The sequence below is a fragment of the Bos javanicus genome, chromosome X (genome assembly GCF_032452875.1).
Source record: "Bos javanicus breed banteng chromosome X, ARS-OSU_banteng_1.0, whole genome shotgun sequence".
Lineage (NCBI taxonomy): Eukaryota > Metazoa > Chordata > Mammalia > Artiodactyla > Bovidae > Bos > Bos javanicus.
Genome location: NC_083897.1, coordinates 28,096,967 through 28,115,769, shown reverse-complemented (window position 1 = coordinate 28,115,769; position 18,803 = coordinate 28,096,967).

Sequence of the window (18,803 nt, the reverse complement as noted above, 5' to 3'; positions counted from 1 at the left end):
TTGAGTAGTTGGTCATTTGAATTCCCTCTTCAAAATAATGTCTATTAGTTCTTTGGCTCATTTTTAACTTGTCTGTTTTGATGTTGAGTTGTATGAACTATCTATATATGTTGGATGTTAATCTCTTATCAGTTGTATCAATTTGCAATATTTCCCCCCATTAAGTAAGTTGTCTTTTCATTTTGTCCATGATTTTCTTTGATGTGCAAACACTTTTATTTAGATCTCATTTGTTCATTTTTTTTTTAACTTCAAGAGATGGATCCAAAAGAATATTCCTGTGATTTATGTCAAAGAATGTTCTGCTCATGCTTTCCTCTAGAAGTTCTATAGTATTCGGTCTTACACTTAGGTTTTTAATCCATTTTGAATGTATTTTTTGTATATGATGTTAGAGAATGTTCTAATGTCATTACTTTACATGTAGCTATCCAGTTTTCCCAGCACCACTTATTGAAGACACTCTCTTTTTTCCACTGTACATTCTTGCCTCCTTTGCTATAGATTAGTTGATCATAAGTGCATGAGCTTATTTCTGGGCTTTTTATCCTGTTCCATTGACCTATGTGTCTGTTATCATCCTTTACCATACTCTTTTGATGACTGTAGCTTGGAAGTATAGTCTAAAGTCAAGGAGCATGATCTTCCCAGCTCTGTTCTTTCTCAAGGTAGAACAGTTCTTATGGGCATTTTATACCTCAGAAGATACAAGAAGACTATATCTAGAAATAGTCCAACCCTGTTTTGCTGCAATGCATACATATTCAATTTATTTTATGCACTCAGGTGGCCATCTTAAGAGAGCCTATGAGGATATATGCTTGTCAACTCCAATCATCCTCAGATGCTGAAAGGAGATTCTTCTGATGGGCACTGGCATGCCCTACTTTAATGTGTCTCTCAATTTTTCATAATAATTTCCATAGGACTATGCCCCATATGAATATCCCTTTGATATGCCACTGTTCTGTTGTCCTTCTGCCTGACCATACGGCCAGAGCACTGGTCACTGCCAATGAGTAGGTTAACAACCAAAATATCATGACATGTAGCTTGCAATTCCTTCTACCCAGCTGATCTGTTTTTGTCTTCCTTGGTCATGGTGGCATCCTTCCAAATAGAATGCTGTCTGTTCATTTTAGACCTGCTTATTATAAACCACGACGTTCTTTGTTGGTTAACTGAGAGGTTTTTACAGGGTAATATCCAAGTTACAGCAAAATCCAGCAGCTTCTCATGGATTTCCAAAATCAGTGCTGGGGGAAGGAGACTCTCTGCTAATGAATATCCCTTCCTTATGTTCCCTCAGTAGCATGGTCCTATGTAAACCGTTTCCATTTTATTATGGAGTTTCTGGGCATTGATGTCTCCATTAAAGTTTCTCTCCAGCATCACCCAAGATATCACAAATATTTCAGGTTTAAAAGCTATTTATTTTTTCCCTTTACTCACAAGGATAGTTTCAATTAATATCCAACTACAGGCTAGTAATTGCCTCAAAAATGGAAATTCCCTAGTCCAAATCCCTAATGATTATCACTGGGAAGCACGCACAAACTTTGCAGTAAACACCAGTTTGAGCTCCTTATAGATCTATCACATGGAAAATTTATTCATGCCAGCACTCGAGTCTATTCTATGCTGTGTAGACTTGAAATATTTTATTTGCTTTCATTTAGCATGCCCAATTAATATTGTTTGAGGGGCAGATTTATATGTTTTTTTAAATTATATTTTATTTTTAACTTTAAAATATTGTATTGGTTTTGCCATATATCGAAATGAATCCGCCACAGGTTTACATGTGTTCCCCATCCTGAACCCTCCTCCCTCCTCCCTCCCCATACCATCCCTCTGGGTCATCCCAGTGCACCAGCCCCAAGCATCCAGTATTGTGCATCGAACCTGGACTGGCGACTCATTTCATATACGATATTATACATATTTCAATGCCATTCTCCCAAATCATCCCACCCTCTCCCTCTCCCACAGAGTGCAAAAGACTGTTCTATACATCAGTGTCTCTTTTGCTGTCTCATAAACAGGGTTATTGTTACCATCTTTCTAAATTCCATATATATGTGTTAGTATACTGTACTGGTGTTTTTCTTTCTGGCTTACTTCACTCTGTATAATAGGCTCCAGTTTCATCCACCTCATTAGAACTGATTCAAATGTATTCTTTTTAATGGCTGAGTAATACTCTATTGTGTATATGTACCACAGCTTTCTTATCCATTTATCTGCTGATGGACATCTAGGTTGCTTCCATGTCCTGGCTATTATAAACAGTGCTGCAATGAACATTGGGGCACATGTGTCTCTTTCAATTCTGGTTTCCTTAGTGTGTATGCCCAGAAGAGGGATTGCTGGGTCATAAGGCAGTTCTATTTCCAGTTTTTTAAGGAATCTCCACGCTGTTCTCCATAGTGGCTGTACTAGTTTGCGTTCCTACCAACAGTGTAAGAGGGTTCCCTTTTCTCCACACCCTCTCCAGCATTTATTGCTTGTAGACTTTTGGATCACAGCCATTCTGACTGGCATGAAATGGTACCTCATAGTGGTTTTGATTTGCATTTCTCTGATAATGAGTGATGTTGAGCATCTTTTCATATATTTGTTATCTATCTGTATGTCTTCTTTGGAGAAATGTCTATTTAGTTCTTTGGCCCATTTTCTGATTGGGTCATTTATTTTTCTGGAATTGAGCTGTAGTAGTTGCTTGTATATTTTTGAGATTAGTTGTTTGTCAGTTGCTTCATTTGCTATTATTTTCTCCCATTCTGAAGGCTGTCTTTTCACCTTGCTTATAGTATCCTTTGTTGTCCAGAAGGTTTTAAGTTTAATTAGGTCCCATTTGTTTATTTTTGCTTTTATTTCCAATATTCTGGGAGGTGTGTCATAGAGGATCCTGCTGTGATATATGTCGGAGAGTGTTTTGCCTATGTTCTCCTCTAGGAGTTTTATAGTTTCTGGTCTTACGTTTAGATCTTTAATCCATTTTGAGTTTATTTTTGTGTATGGTGTTAGAAAGTGCTCTAGTTTCATTCTTTTACAAGTGGTTGACCAGATTTCCCAGCACCACTTGTTAAAGAGATTGTCTTTAATCCATTGTATATTCTTGCTTCCTTTGTCAAAGATAAGGTGTCCATAGGTGTGTGGATTTATCTCTCAGCTTCCTATTTTGTTCCATTGATCTATATTTCTGTCTTTGTGCCAGTACCATACTGTCTTGATGACTGTGGCTTTGTAGTAAAGTGTGAAGCCATGCAGGTTGATTCCTCCAGTTCCATTCTTCTTTCTCAAGATAGCTTTGGCTATTCGAGGTTTTTTGTATTTCCATACAAATTGTGAAATTATTTGTTCTAGCTCTGTCAAGAATACCGTTGGTAGCTTTATAGGGATTGCATTGAATCTGTAAATTGCTTTGGGTAGTATACTCATTTTCACTATATTGATTCTTCCAATCCATGAACATGGTATATGTCTCCATCTATTAGTGTCCTCTTTGATTTCTTTCACCAGTGTTTCATAGTTTTCTATATGTAGGTCTTTAGTTTCTTTAGGTAGATATATTCCTAAGTATTTTATTCTTTTCGTTGCAATGCTGAATGGAATTGTTTCCTTAATTTCTCTTTCTGTTTTCTCATCATTAGTGTATAGGAATGAAAGGGATTTCTGTGTGTTAATTTTATATCCTGCAACTTTACTATAATCATTGATTAGTTCTAGTAATTTTCTGGTGGAGTCTTTAGGGTTTTCTATGTAGATGATCATGTCATCTGCAAACAGTGAGAGTTTTGCTTCTTCTTTTCCAATTTGGATTCCTTTTATTTCTTTTTCTGCTCTGATTGCTGTGGCCAAAACTTCCAAAACTATGTTGAATAGTAGAGGTGAGAGTGGGCACCCTTATCTTGTTCCTGACTTCAGAGGAAATACTTTCAATTTTTCACCATTGAGGATAATGTTTGCTGTGGGTTTGTCATACATAGCTTTTATTATTTTGATGTATGTTCCTTCTATTCCTGCTTTCTGGAGAGTTTTTATCATAAATGAATGTTGAATTTTGTCAAAGGCTTTCTCTGCATCTATTGAGATAATCATATGGTTTTTATTTTTCAATTTGTTACTGTGGTGTATTACATTGATTGATTTATATGTTTTCCATTTTGCAGAAACCATTCTTCAGGCAGAATGTATCATGGTATCCATCCCCAAGATACATTTAAGGTAAAAAATGACACAGCCCTTTCATATGAATTCTGTTCAAACATAGTTCTCCAAACTTTCACCTTAATACAATCACCCTTTGCATTAAAAATTCATCAACACATTTGGTTTTGCAATACTAGGCAAAGGAAGTATTCCCCAGTCAGACATAACATTTTTCCCTACAAAACATTTAAGCAAAGGAGACGCAACTTATTTCCATAAAGACTGTTTAAACATCCAACTTTTGTAATTCTATCAACTTTTTCAATTTAATAGAAGCCCAGAAGGAAATGGCAACCCACTCCAGTATTCTTGACTGGAGAATCCCCATGGGCAGTGGAGCCTGGCAGGTTACAGTCCATGGGGTCACAGAGAGTTGGACATGACTGAGTGACTAAGCATAGCACAGCACACATGAGGGCTTCAGCAATATGTTTTGGTATCACAACACATTGGGGTTCTGTGTAAAGGATTACAAGAAAGGTCTCTTCTCCAGCCCCCTGACCAATTTTATCCACTCTTGTGTATTAACCTTTGAGTCTGTAGTGGAAGGTCAAGAGAAGGAACACTGGCTGTTTTGTTTTGTTTTAATATTAATCTTGATTAATTGGCCTATTGCCCTAAGTAATTGCAGGTCAGGTTTCTCATAGTAATTTTTGCCTTCTAGCATTTAACATTTCTCAGTGTTAGAGTAAACAGAGCAGACTTGTTGGGGACCCTTTAATGTTGGAAGAACCAGTAGAAGTCCCTTTGGTCCACCCAAACTTTGATCAGTTCAGTTCATTTCAGTCGCTCTGTTTTGTCCAACTCTTTCTGACCCCATGGACTGCAGCACCCCAGGCTTCCCTGTCCATAACCAACTCCCAGAGCTTGCTCAAACTCATGTCTTTCAAGTCAGTGATGCCATCCAACCATTTTATCCTATGTTGTCCCCTTCTCCTCCTGCCTTCAATCATTCCCAGCATCAGGATCCTTTCCAAGGAGTCAGTTCTTCACATCAAGTGGCGAAAGTATTGGCATTTCAGCTTCAGCATCAGTCCTTCCAATGAATATTCAGGATTGATTTCCTTTAGGATGGACTGGTTGGATCTCCTTGCAGTTCAAGGGACTCTCAAGAGTTTCCTCCAACACCACAGTTCAAAAGCATAAATTCTTCAGCATTCAGCTTCTTTATAGTCCAACTCTCGCATCCATACATGACTACCATAGTGAAAACCATAGCTTTGACTAGATGGACCTTTGTTTGCAAAGTAATGTCTCTGCTTTTTAATATTCTGTCTAGGTTGGTCATAGCTATTCTTCCAAGGAGCAAGCGTCTTTTCATTTGAGGGTTAATCCGAGGCTAGTGGCTAAAACTCAAGACTGACTGAAATCTGATCACTCTTTACAAAACAAAAAGACATACAACTCAATTAAAAAATCAGCAAAGGATTAAACAGACATTCCTCAAAGAAGATATGCAAATTGACAATAAGCAGATGAAAAGATGCTCAGCATCATTAGTAGTTAGGGAAATGAAAAAGCAACCCGTAATGAAATACCACTTCATACCTAAGATGACTGTAATAAAAACATTATACTAATAAGTGCTATCAAAAATGTGGAAAAATTGCAAGTCTTATACATCATTGTTGGTGTGAGTGTAAAATGGAAAACAGTTTGTTGATTACTCAAAAAACAAAACATAGAATTGCTGTATGACCTAGCAGTTTCATTCCCAGGTATATTATACCCAAAGGAGTTGAAAGCAGAGTCTCAAACAGATCTTTGTATTCCAGCATTCATTGCAGCAATATTCATAATAGTCAAAAGGTGAAAAGAAGCAGCTATCCATCAATGAATGAATAAATAAATAAAATGTGATTTGAATATATAGTGAAATATTATTATTGTTCAGTCACTAAGTTTTATCTGACTCTTTACAGTCCCATGGACTGCAGCACATCAGACTTTCCCATCCTTCACTATCTCCCAGAGTTTCCTCTGTCAATGGGATTCTCCTGGCAAGAATACTGGAGTGGGGTGCCATTTCCTCCTCCAAGGGATCTTCCCGACCCAGGGATTGAACCTGCATCTCTTAGTCTCCTGCTTTGGCAGGTGTATTCTTTACCTCTAGCGCCACCTGGGAAGCCTGATAGTGAAATAATATTATAAAGCCTCTTGATGAAAGTGAAAGTGGAGAGTGAAAAAGTTGGCTTAAAGCTCAACATTCAGAAAGCGAAGATCATGGCATCTGGTACCATCACTTCATGGGAAATAGATGGGGAAACAGTGTCAGACTTTATTTTGGGGGGCTCCAAAATCACTGCAGATGGTGATTGCAGCCATGAAATTAAAAGACGCTTACTCCTTGGAAGGAAAGCTATGACCAACCTAGATAGCATATTGAAAAGCAGAGACATTACTTTGCCAACAAAGGTCCATCTACTCAAGGCTATGGTTTTTCCAGTGGTCATGTATGGATGTGAGAGTTGGACTGTGAATAAGGCTGAGCGCCGAAGAATTGATTCTTTTGAACTGTGGTGTCGGAGAAGACTCTTGAGAGTCCCTTGGACTGCAAGGAGATCCAGCCAGTCCATTCTAAAGGACATCAGCCCTGGGATTTCTTTGGAATGAATGACGCTAAAGCTGAAACTCCAATAGTTTGGCCACCTCATGCGAAGAGTTGACTCACTGGAAAAGACTCTGATGCTGGGAGGGATTGGGGGCAAGAGGAGAAGGGGACGACAGAGGATGAGATCCTGGATGGCATCACTGACTTGATGGACATGAGTCTGAGTGAACTCCGGGAGTTGGTGATGGACAGGGCGGCCTGGTGTGCTGCGATTCATAGGGTTGTAAAGAGATGGACATGACTGAGCGACTGATCTGATCTGATCTGATCTGATTCACCATTAAATGAGTGAAGTTCTAATACATGACACAACATGCATGAACCTTGAAAGCATTATGCTAAGTCAAACAAACAAGCCATGATATGACAGCTATTATATGATTCTACTTACATAGGAGAAATCTATAATAGGAAAATTCATAGAGACCGAAAGTAGATTATAGGTTACCAGTGGTTGGAGGTAAGAGAAGATGGGGAGTCACTGCCTAATGGTTGTAGAGTTTTTGTTTGAGATGATGAAAAGTTTCAGAAATAAGTAGTATTGAGTTTGCACAACACTGTGAATGCAATTAATGCCACTGAAATGTACACTTAAAAGTGGTTAAGAAGAATATAAATCGGTAGAGCCACTATTGAAAAACTAACAAATAAATTTCAGAAAAAGAAACTTTCAAACCAATGTCCCTCATAAATATAGACATAAAATGTCTAATTTCTATGAACAAATAGGTAACAATACATAAAAAGTTTAATAAACCATGAACAAGTAGGATTTAATTACAAGAATTCACAGTTGGTTTAACATTTAAAAACTAATCACTATAATTCATCATATTCAGAGAACAAAACAAACCACATAGTCATTTTCTTAAGTACAAAGAAAATACAGGCATATCTTATTTTATTACACTTCAATTTATTGTGCTTTGTAGATATTACCTCTTTCCAAATTAAAGGTCTGTGGCAACCCTGTGTAAAGCAAGTCTATTGTCACCATTTTTCCAACAGTGTTTGCTCACATCATGTTTCTGTGTAACATTTTGGAAATTTTCATGATATTTCAATTTTTTTTGCTATTATTATATGTGTGATGATGATCTGTGATGAGTGATTCTAATGTTACTATTACTTACTGAAGTCTCAGATAATGACTAACATTTTTTAGAAATAAGCTATTTTTTAATTTACATATGTACATTTTTTGACCTAATGTTATTGCACACTTAACAGACTACAGTACAGTGTAAACATAACTTTTATATGCACAGGGAAAAACTGAAAATTCATGTGAGTAGCTTTATTGTGATATTCACTTTATTATAGTGGTCTAAAACTGAACCTGCAAAATCCCTGAGGTTTGTCTGTATTAAACAAAATTCAAAATCATTCACGGTAAAGTGTGTTTGCTACATTATCAATCTCAGATATGTGGATAATACCACCCTAATGGCAGAAAGCGAAGAGGAACTAAAGAGCCTCTTGATGGGGGTGAAGGAAGAGAGTGAAAGAGCTGGCTTAAAACTCTCTCTCAAAAAAAAAAAAAACAAAAAAAAACACTAAGATCATGGCATCCAGTCCCATCACTTCATGGCAATAGAAGGAGAAAACATGGAAGCAGTGACAGATTTCCTCTTCTTGGGCTCTAACATCACTGCAGATGGTATCTGCAGCCATGCAATTAGAAGATGATTGTTTTTTGGCAGAAAAGCTATGACAAACCTAGACAGTGTGTTAAACAGCAGACATCACTTAGCTGACAAAAGTCCATATAGTAAAAGCTATGGTCTTTCCAGTAGTCATGTATGGTTGTGAGAGCTGGACTGTAAAGAAGGTGAAGTGCTGAAGAACTGATGCCTTCAAACTGTGGTGCTGGAGAAGACACCTCAGAGTTCCTTGGACAGCAAGGAGATCAAACCAGTCAATCTTAAGGGACATCAACCCTGAATATTCATGGGAAGGACTCATGCCAAAGCTGAAAATTCAGCATTTTGATCATCTGATGCGAACAGCTGACTCGTTGGAAAAGTCCCTGATGCTGGGAAAGATTGAGGACGAAAATAGATGAGGGTGTCAGAGAATAAGATGGTTGGATGGCATCACCAATGCAATGGACATGAACTTGGACAAACTTTGGGAGATGGTGAGGGACTGGGAGGACTGGTGTGCTGCAGTCCATAGGGTCACAAAAAGTTGGACATAACTGGGTGACTGAACAACAACAAAAGTCTGTTAACAAAATAGGTTTAGTAGCTATTACCTTCTTCAAACTGATGAAGGACATCTATGAATAACTTAAAGAAAATATCATATTTATTGGTGAAAAATAGTCTCTCTAGTGAGATTGTTCTGGCAAGACAAAGAATCTCTGCTATATGGCTTTATTTCACAGAAGGTCAAGAAAACACACTTTTGTTAAAAGCAGATTGAAGACTTCAAGACCAGTTGTGAATTGCCTGTCCTTTCCTCTTCATCATATATAAACTTCATTTTTTTTATTAATGTAAACATGCATATATATAAATCACACACACACATACACACAAACATATAATCAATAATCAGATGGCAATATTATTTAAAGTAGTAAATGTTTATCTTTAAATATATATTTAACCATATAAGCATGTTATACGTGAAGGCATAAACCACATTAAATTTTCCATATTTATTGGCGATTTACAAAAAGCAAAAATAGAGCAGTCTAAATAAGTAAAAACTTTACTTGATGAACTTTGCTTTCTTTATCTCTATGAATTTTAATATTTTTAAGTGTTTCCAGGTAACTAAAATTTTCTTATTAGCTAAGTAAATATAATGCTAGTTTTAGGTTTAAAGTCATTTGATGAACTTGAAAATTATATTTAAGTTGACACAATAGAACAACACAAACGTTATTAATATTGAAAATATTTCTGAGATGACATTTACAAATTCACATCAACAATGAAAATAGAAATTGTCTGAGTTCCATAAAAATTAATCATTGATTTAGAAAGATTTAGTTGCAAAACAGAAATAGAGACACAGATGTAGAGAACAAATGTATGGTTACCAAGAACAGAAGGAGAAATGGAAGGAATTGGGGATTGACATATATACATTATTATGTACAAAATATATAACTAATGAAAATATACTGTGTAGCTCAGGAAACTCTACTTGGTGTTCTGTGGTGACCAAAATGGGATGAAAATCCAAAAAAGGGGGAATGTATGTATACATATAACTGATTTATTTTGCTGTACATTTGAAGCTGACACAACGGTGTAAAGCAACTATACTCCAATAAAAATTAATTTAATAAAGATAGGAATTAGAATTCAATATTTTGTGTAAACAGTGTTCACTTATCTGTCATAGAAAAGCAGTGTAGAAATACTTATGTTTATATTTAGAAAGTTCAAATTAACTATGCTTTCCATGAAAAAGATGAAGCCAAGTCATAGAAAACTATTAGTTTGTAAGTAGATGTTCTTGTTTTTCCTCCCATATGACCTTGACCTATCCCGGAGTTCTTGTACATGCAGATAGGTTTTTGTGTCTCTCTGCCTGAAGGCATTTTGTAACCCTAGAGCATCCTGGGTCTGTCTCTGAGGTTAGCCAGATATTTTGGAAAGTGAATATTTCAGAACACACCTAACCAATGAAAGGAGCTGGTAAACTAAATTCTCCAGTTTTCTCCAGTTTGCTGGGAAAGATCGAAGGCAGGAAGAGAAGGGGACGACAGAGGGCAAGATGGTTGGATTGCATCACTGACTTGATGGACATGAGTTTGAGCAAGCTCCAGCAGTTGGTGATGGACAGGGAAGCCTGGTGTACTGCAGTCCACGGGGTTGCAAAGAGTCGGACATGACTGAGCCACTGAACTGAACTGAAAGTAAATGCTCCAGTTTCCTTAGTTCTCAGTGGGTCAATAAGATTAACTCCCAGTTCTGTACTCTTACACAGTGCTTCTTGCGATCAGCTTCCAAATTAACTTCTTGAAAGCAAATTGTTTCAGAATTTGCTTTTGGGGGACCTAAGATAGCACAGCTTATATTATCTTCTACAGTGTAACAAATCATAGAGAATACAGTGTTCATAAACCAAAATTTTCAGAGCAATCTGATATGTCCAAAGATTCACCTTGATTAGGAATATTATGTGAACTTAGATACAGATATAATTCTGTATTACTTGCCAAGTATTAAAAATGATTCACAGCAATTTTCATTAGTACAATTTTATGACACTAATTGTTACCTTGATATCAATTTGCATTTTTTTCCTGTTTGCTCATAAATCTGACTTTTGAGTTCTATATTCCTATATTACAGACAGATGATAGATTTACATGCTCAATTAATCTCTAAGAGTGCCCCCCAAGAAGCCATTCACAGATACATAGTGCGACAAACACAACCAGATAATTGGAAATGATCAGTTACTTCCCCTCTGTGAGGAGAAGTTAGAACTGCTCAATTTTTGAGTCATAGACACACACAAATCTAAAATAAATACAAGTATAAATAAATAAATATATATATGTGTGTGTGTGTGTGTGTATATATATATATATATATATGATAAATGTCTTCAGGCAAAATCAGACCAAAAAAAGAAAGACAAAAACCTTTACAAGTAAACAGAACCCTTGAAGACTGAATAATTGCTCATTCTAATCCATTTTAAAAAATAGGTGTTTTTACTATTCTTCAGACATAAGAGAACTGGATGACACTAATTTCTTTTCCATTTATGCTGGGATTTTGTAGCCACTAACCTACAACATTTCTTTTGTTTTAAAATTTATTTATTTTTTATTTTTTTAAGTTATTTTATTTTATTTTTTAACATGTATACCTGTGGCAGATTCATGTTGATATTTGGCATAACCAATACAATATTGTAAAGTTAAAAAATAAAATAAAATACAACATTTCTTAAACAAAAGAAACACTTGCAGATGTCTGCAAGTCCACCAGTTCACCTCACTTTATGACATTCATGGGCTTTCAGATACAAACAGCTGGTATCACACCACGCTGGGACACCACACCCAAGTCTTTAAACTGAAAGGCAGAGGCCTTCCAGACTCAATCTGTAGATCACCTCTGGTATCTAAAACAGGTCTTTCAATTAACGCATATATATGGAAATTAGAAAGACACTAACAACGATCCTATAAGCAAGGCAGCAAGAGACAGAGATGTAAAGAACAGACTTTTGGACTATGTGGGAGAAGGCAAGGGTGGGATGATTTGAGAGAATAGCATTGAAACATATATATTACCATATGTAAAATAGATGACCAGTGAAAGTTTGATGCATGATGCAGGGAACCCAAAGCCAGTGCTCTGGGACAACCTAGAGGGATGGGGTGGGGAGGGAGGTGAGAGGGGTTTCAGGATGGGGGACACATGTACACCTGTGGCTGATTCATGTCAATGTATGGCAAATGCCTCCACAATATTGTAAAGTAATTATCGTCCAATTAATATAGGTTAATTAATTTTTAAAAATAGCAGGAAAAGAAAAAAAATAAAATAGGTTTTTCAGACTTCTGGGAAGACAATCTCCAGGTCCCATCAGTTTCTAACTGACAGATGGTTGCTGCTGCTGCTGCTGCTGCTAAGTCGCTTCAGTCTTGTCTGACTCTGTGCAACTCCATAGACAGCAGCCCACCAGGCTCCCCCGTCCCTGGGATTCTCCAGGCAAGAACACTGGAGTGGGTTGCCATTTCCTTCTCCAATGAATGCAAGTGAAAAGTGAAAGGGAAGTCGCTCAGTCATGTCCTACTCCGAGTGACCCCATGGACTACAGCCTACCAGGCTCCTCCATCCATGGGATTTTCCAGGCGAGAGTACTGGAGTGGGGTGCCATTGCCTTCTCCAAAGTGACAGATGGTAATAGCATACAAATGCATGTGGAAAGCAGAGTCCAATTTCTAAAATATTAAGATGCTAACAGACTTTGTCATGTGGGATCTAAAAAAGAGCTCAATTTGTCTATTCTCAGCTGAAACTCACTAGTTGGCCTTGTTAGCTCTGGAAGAGGGTGGTCAGGAAGGCTTATAGAATCCTAAAGTTTCTCCTATTGCAACCTTCATTGATTGAAGTTTGCTCTCTGCTCCAGCATTTCCTCAGGCTATGATCACATCCATGTAGAACTACCCTGAACTGTGAAAGTATATAACTCAGCTGTTAAAAGCATAATTCTCATACAAATATATAGTGAACATGTGTCAAAATTTTATTCAATTCATTATTGAGGTAACCAGAGGAATAACTGAGCTAGCTCCAAAAGGATTTGAGAAACTTGGAATTACTGGGGACAGAAACACTGAAATACAGTTGCTGGGTTAGATACAAAACTGGTTACTATTCTATCAGGAAATAAAATCATAATCTTTGGTATTAAGTTCTTCATCAGAAAGGAAAAAAAAAACGTTTCAACTCTTTCTGTGTTCTACAGCTTCAGGTACTATAAAACATCTGGGCTCTGATGATCATATAAAAGTACATTTCCTAAAAGTCAATGACTTTCAATAGGTACAGTAGGGAATGCTCCAACATTGTATTAAAAGTCGATGTAATTATATTTTTTCTTTGTAAATTTTGAAGATTTTTTCCCTGAAAGCTCAGAACAAGTAATTTCCATGGAATAGTATGGGCAAAATATCCGCATCTCTTGAATGCAGTATAACACAACATCCCAAGTCTAAAATATTGAATCATGAGGGGTGTTGAAATGTTTGCTATTAATATTTTAAGTATTTGCAGATAGACCTCTAATTATACATTCTAATATGCTTTATTGTATGAAAGTGCTTGAATCAGAATATCTAGGAGAAAAAATGTTCACTGACAGTTTTAATAGCTCCCCCAAATGATTCTAACGTGCAGTCAGGATTAAGAACGTCTGCTCTAGAATGAGATACCACCCATTCTGGCATAACGGTTGCTCCTGACTCTACTCAACTCTAAAGAAAGACTGACTATAGAAAGTCCCACCCAATACAGTGTTCCTAAGTAGCTTATCATTTGCATATCTATTGCCTCATTCTTAAATATGAACTTGCAATTGAAGTTAAACACAGGAAAAACATTTCAAACAGAAGAATTCTAAAGCAATTAAACACTTAGGAATACTAGACAATACTTTAAGAAGAAAAAATATATATAAGAGTCTGAACCTCCTGTGTCCCACCATAAATTTTTTTCTTCAAATGAAATTAATAAATCATGACTCTTGTTCCTAAGCTGAATATGGCCCAGGGAAAGCACACCACTATGCTGTTGTTCACTTTAAAAACATGACCACCAAAATCATGTTGGATATGTGTTACAATCATGCTCTATTTTTCTTAGTCCATAAACACTCTCACTCTTGTTCAAGTCCCAAGTTCCTCTTCCCTCATTCTCACTCCTGTTTAAAGACCTTGCTGCCTTTTTCACTGAGAAAGCTGATCACTGAGAAAATTTAAAGAATCAGAATTGTTTCCTCATATACCTACCACATCCCATTTACACTACTGCTTCATTTATTTCCTCCCCTTTAAGAAAAACTTCCCGAAAGAGTTGTCAACATTTCCTCTCAACTTCTACTCCTGCCATTCTTCCTTGAACTTATTCTACTCCATCATTTGTTACCATCACTGCATTGGAGTGTTATCATCACTCCATTCACTGTTTATCAAGATCACTAGTGGGCAGGACATTGCCAAATTAAATGGTGCATTCTCAGCTTCCACTTTATTTGACCTGTAATCAGCATTTGACACAATTACCCCTTCCTTTTCCATTTACCCTTGCTTCTTTGATTTTCTCAAGCCTATAGTTGAGTTCTCAGTTTTTCTACACCATATAAATGTCTCCTAAATTTATATGTCCAGTCTGATTGCTCTCTCTCTCTTGAATTTTAAGCACTGATTTCTAATAATTCAGTTGACTTTTCTACTAGAATTTCCTTCTTTTAGCAATAACAACACTTCGAGTTTAATATTTCTAATAAATTGAACAACATCAGGATGACCATATATTCTGATTTATCACTGTTGATTATTTTCAGTGCTTTGCTCAGTATCAAATATGCTTTTGTCTAGATGAAAAAGTATATAGTTACCCAAAAGAACATTGTTCTATTTTGAGGCTTCTAAATTGATTTCGTTCTCTTAAGGTAATTCAGTTTACCATATCCTTTTTTTTCTTCCTCTCACAAAGAAACACAATTTTTAATCTGTTTAATAGCATTAAAGACAATTTTTACAATCCTGTTATATTGTAATGGTTTAAATTATTTGATGACTTCTATTAAATACAAGGGCATAATTTACTTTTTGATAGCTTATTATTTCTTTTAACTTTGCAAGGATTTATACAGTTTTCCTATGCTGTAAAAATAGAAACTAACAAACTGTTGTTCAACTGATTTTGAGAAATTGCTCTTAAAAGAGTTTGTGTAGAAAAATTACATTTAAGACTCCTGAGACTGAGGAGTCTACAGTTGTATTAGACTCAGTGGTTCTTTTTCCAGCTTTATTGAAATTTGAAGTATAACATTGTACAAGTGTAAAATGTATAACATGATAATTTTATACATATATATGAAAGTGAAAGTGTTAGTTACTCAGTTGTTTCTGACTCTTTGAGACCCCTTGGACTTTATTCCACCAGTCTCTTTTTTCCATGGGATTATGCAGGCAAGAATACTGGGTGTATTGCCATTTCCTTCTCCAGGGGATCTTCCCAATCCAGGGATTGAACCCACGTCTCTTATGTCTCCTCCATTGGCAGGCCGGTTCTTTACCACTAGCACCACCCTGGAAGCAGATTGTTTACTGAACGTTTTTTGTATTCCTTTGGTGGTGTAATGTTTCCCAGATTCCTCATGATCCCTATAGCCTTGTGTAGGTGTCTGCATGTTTGAAGAACAGGTCACCTCTTCCAGACTTAAGGGACTTACTTTGGTGAGGAAAGAACTTCTCCTGCAAGTTGGTGTATGCTAGAGCCTGCTGTGATTCAAGTCTAGTGGTGTGGTGTGCCACGTGCCATGATATGGGGAAGCACTGGACTCAGGGAGTTGTGGTGTCTTATTGGCTCAGGTACTCAGGATCTTACATCAACAAGCTGTGATCCTTGGTGAGAACTGTGGAGTGTCTACAGTGGCTCCAAGGGCTAATGGGGTCCTTAGCAGTGCTCCCAGATCCAGCAACTTAGAATCAGGGCAGATGGTGGTGGCGGCTGCAGCTGATCGTGTGCACATGCTTTTCTGTAGAGGCTGCCTGCAGGTGCCTGTGTGGTGGCAGGGGACATTTGCAGACCCTCATGTGGTAGCATGGGCCAGGGCAAGCACTGGGGGCCAGGGTCAACTAGTGATGACTGAATAGTGTGGGAATTTACTTAAATTTCTAATAGACATTTTAAATGTACCTGACATTTTGATTTCCTATGTGAAACTGACTTGACTTTAAGTTTTCCCCCTCTCTACTGATGACAATTCTATCCTCTTAGTCGTTCAGACCAAAAACTCTGGAATCATCTGTTAAAAGGCGAAATTTTTCCACTATAGACTTAGGTTCGGTATTTGGGGATCTCAGAATTTAACTGAAATTGACAGCTTGACAGGAGAAATAAACCAAAATTTATTCATAAACATATGGCAGCACACAGTTGAAGTATTCATACCTAGCTCAGTAGACCTAAGTTAATAGACAAAATGGAGCAGGGAGAAAAGGCTTCGATAGAAAGATCAAATGACTTCTTAAGGAAAAACAAATGGGCTTTTCAAGGAACAAGTGGCATAAGATAGTTAGTGATAATAATTGTTTATACAGGGATATGTGGTCTTTTCTTTCTTTTCCCTGTAAGAAAATGTTACTCTAAAAGAAAGATTTACATTATTTAATTCTCTCTTTAGTGAATTATGCTACTCCAGAAAGGGATGCAATCTCACTCCCAAAAGTTTCTCCCTTTAGTCAGATAATCTCTAGAAAGTTCCAGATAAACTCTGAAAAATCTTCTTTCTGTATCTATTGAATCGCAAATATCTGCAGTTAAAATAATCTTCATATTAACCCTGGGTGTCCAAATGGTCCCCACAAGCATAACTGGTTTTTATTTTTCTATCACATTCCATATGTAATCTATCAGCAAACCATGCTTAGTTTATCTGCAAAATGTATCCAGAAGCTGACAGAGGCTCACTGGGAAAACTCTGGCCCACAAAGACATTATCTTTCTTCCTAAAAATTACACCTTATTCTGCCCTTACCCTGTCCACCTCCTTCAAGTGTATGCTCCATCCCTAAATCAGAAGTTATTTTAAAACACCAGTCAGATCATGTCCCTCATGATTTTCCAGTGGTTCCCCACCTAACTCTGAGTAAAATCCAAACACCTTATAAGGTCCTACTTGGCCTTACATGATCTTACCACAGACTTTACCTGACTGACCTCATGTCTCACCATACTTCTTCTATATTAATTTAATTATACTCCTTTCCTTGTTGTGGTCTAGTCACTTGCTCTTTCCTGTGCTCTAAATGCTCTACTGCCAGATGGAATGTTTATTTCACTTATTTTCATCAGGTTTCTGATAGACTGTGAAGCACATTTTTCACAAAAGAGAAAGATAAAATGATCCATTACATATATATACATGCTGCTGCTGCTGCTGTGTCACTTCAGTCATGTCCAACTCTGTGCGACCCCATAGACGGCAGCCCACCAGGCTCCCGCGTCCCTGGGATTCTCCAGGCAAGAATACTGGAGTGGGTTGCCATTTCCTTTTCCAATGCATGAAAGTGAAAAGTGAAAGTGAAGTTGCTCAGTCGTGTCCGACTCTTAGCGACCCCATGGACTGCAGCCCACCAGGCTCCTCCATCCATGGGATTTTCCAGGCAAGAGTACTGGAGTGGGGTGCCATTGCCTTCTCCATATATATATATATATATATATATATATATATATATATATACCTTCATAAATGAATAAGAAAAAGAAAGTCCTGGAAATAGCCCAATAGGGAAGTGAGTAAAGCTATGAGCAGAAAATAGAGATATTTTTAAAGTAAAAGATATTATAACAATATGTTCCACCTTTCTTGTAAAGGTCTATTAATTGGGAAAATTTTAAAATTTAAATAGTTATCTGAAAATTAAACATTCTGCATCCATTTAATCAAATAATAGAGATCTCTTTATACTTACTTGTTCATGGGAGAGCAAAATGTGAAATATGAATTTCTCTTAAGACTTCAGTGCACATTGGTTTTGTTCATCATATCGTGTTGCTCTGGGCTTTTTTATCCAATAGTGTGAGATAGCAGGGCTCTTTTGATGAATGCAGTTTGGGATTAGATTGGGCTTTGTGCCCTTTGTGATCAGTTCTCAGGCCTACCATTTTGCTAGGAAGAGAATTTATCAATTTTTATTTGTTTGAAATTTACACCACACATACTTTGTAAAAAACTTGTGGAAACTTATAATGAAATGTTTAAAGCAACTAAAAAATCAAATTTTTTAAGCAGAGAGAAAGAAAGGTTGGAATTATATAAAAGTAAGTGATACAAAATTGCACTTATTTTTACACTTGATCATTCAGTTTATCTCTAGGTTTCCTGAAAGCCAAGGCAGAAGAAGAAATGCATTATTAAAGCAGAAACAGAATTCCCTGGAAAGTTTGTCTACACTGTGGAATTAAGAGCCTCAATTGTAATAATGGAAAGAAAAATGCTGTATACAATGTGAAGTGCCATATGAATATGAAGAATGGATATGACTGAGTTTAAAAATTCTTAACTCATCTTTTTGGGGGGGCAAATACTAAATGAGCCTTCTTTTGGCTATGAATTACCATTTATGAACCTAATACAATAGAGGAAATATTTCTGTAGTCTCTTGGGCTCATTCTTTTACCTACTCAGCAGACTGCCTTTGCAGACATGCTCTTTCAATCAGTAATGATATGTTCAATTATATCAGGGAGTAATTTGCATG